At 34.0% G+C, this 1,866-nt stretch overlaps 1 long non-coding RNA gene across 1 annotated transcript; it reads right to left on the bottom strand.

The window, feature by feature from the left end:
• Window positions 1–258: 258 nt before the first annotated feature.
• Window positions 259–1,142, bottom strand: LOC139125470 (uncharacterized). Its single transcript, XR_011550233.1, has 3 exons — window positions 1,045–1,142; window positions 586–749; window positions 259–381 (listed from the first exon to the last, which is right to left on the bottom strand). It is a non-coding gene; the product is annotated as an uncharacterized lncRNA (long non-coding RNA).
• Between the last annotated feature and the right edge of the window lie 724 nt (window positions 1,143–1,866).

Raw genomic sequence — 1,866 nt, 5'->3', positions numbered from 1 at the left:
GCCATCCATCGGATAGGTAAGTGTCCCTGTGTAGTGCGAGAGAGACTGGTGTTTTATTTATTGTATAGATCTATGTAGCTATGACGTCATTCTGCATGTTTTGACTTCCAGCAATCTTTGCTGATAAGCCCCATTTGATGGTACTGCATCTTCGTCACTATCATTAACAATCATTACTGAAAATTTAGCAACTTTCGACAAAATGACACTATCTCTAGTATCTGAATGACGACACCTTATTTGATGATATGACATTACCTTCATCATTTGTCTGTATCTTAGATCTGTAAGAACAGCACTTGACGAACCAAGACAAGAGAGTTTACACTTCCACTGACTGTCAACAACGATATTCTTTGCCATGATCTCTCTGTGAATGATCTGAAAACAGAGAATTAACGAAACACGTTAATGTTTAAATGCAAAGCTAATATTGCGATATTTGTTCTTTAATATGAGTGTTTTGAATAAAAAATACTCGTATGTACGTGGAGTAATTTCCAAAACGCGAAAGAATTATGTCACATGGTTTTACTTCCTAAAGCGAAACGGTTGTCTACTGCTGGAAATAATAATATAAAACACCTTGATATTTGAAAGATGGTACATTGCGTTGGCAACATCCATGGCAAAGTTAAAATGGTCCTGACGTCTACTCTTACGATGAAGGTTGGGTTTGGTTTCATGTCGTGGAGAGAACAGACAGCAAAGTCCCCTTCGATGCGTACTCGTTATCAGGTAAATTGGTTCTGTAAAAAATACATTTATAGAAAATACAGTGTCACATATAAAGCTTCGAGGTATTTGTCTTTGAGCAATCTTGCAAAGAGGATGATGGGAGATTATTGAAACAATAGTAGATCATTTTGTGCCCCTTCCATATTTATTTATTTAACTATCTATTCATTTAACTATCTATTTATTTACATATTACATGTTTGATTTGATAATTTCATTGTTTAACGTCACAGAAAAGCCACTAGACTTTGACCCCTATGGATAATTAGTCATAAATGGAATGATTGCATTGTAATTTTCATATACCTTGATCTGTACAACAGCCGAGCATATGGACCACTCCTATATGTTTTGGCAACACTTTCATCTCTTGAATTTCCTGTTTAAAGTCGTCAGTATCGCCTGGAGATTGATTAAATACCATATATATATATATATATATATATATATATATATATTATATATATATATATATATATATATATATATATATATATATATATATATATATATATATATTATAATATATTGTAGCCCAAACATGGGACTATGTGCCCGAGGGTAGGTGACCATTTGCCCGACGTAAGGAGGGCAAATGATCTCCAGCCCCGAGGGTACATAGTCCCTTGTTTGGGCTATGATGTTTTTATTACATGCCTCTCTTATTCAGTTTGCACCAAAATATTTACGTTTATTGGCACATTATAGTCAAATGCTTTATTTTCATTTTAGACGAAAAACGGTTAAAAATAGAACGATTTTCAACATCGAATGGCGCATTGATATATTTAAACTACTGTTATGCGGTTTATCAATAGTTTCATGCGAAATTTTCCAAAACCGGATTTTCTGTGCAAAACATGAAATTTCAAGACTTTACATCCAAAAGTTTTCAAGTTGAAAATAGTTCCGGTTCACTTTCAGTCCAGTGATGACTATGCGGCCCGCGACGTCATCGACGAGTTACCATTTAATCCTATGGAGCGCGCGACGTTCGATATACGAGACATGTAATATACAACTCCTTATGCAAGACTTATTGTGTTAAGTGAGTTATATATATATATATATATATATATATATATATATATATATATTGTCACGGTTCCGCCCTTACATGGATACACA

The sequence above is a fragment of the Ptychodera flava genome (genome assembly GCF_041260155.1).
Source record: "Ptychodera flava strain L36383 chromosome 3 unlocalized genomic scaffold, AS_Pfla_20210202 Scaffold_25__1_contigs__length_14229661_pilon, whole genome shotgun sequence".
NCBI classification, from domain to species: Eukaryota; Metazoa; Hemichordata; class Enteropneusta; family Ptychoderidae; genus Ptychodera; species Ptychodera flava.
Note: the sequence above shows the minus strand (reverse complement) of the source record. Positions and strands in the feature narration are given on the sequence as shown.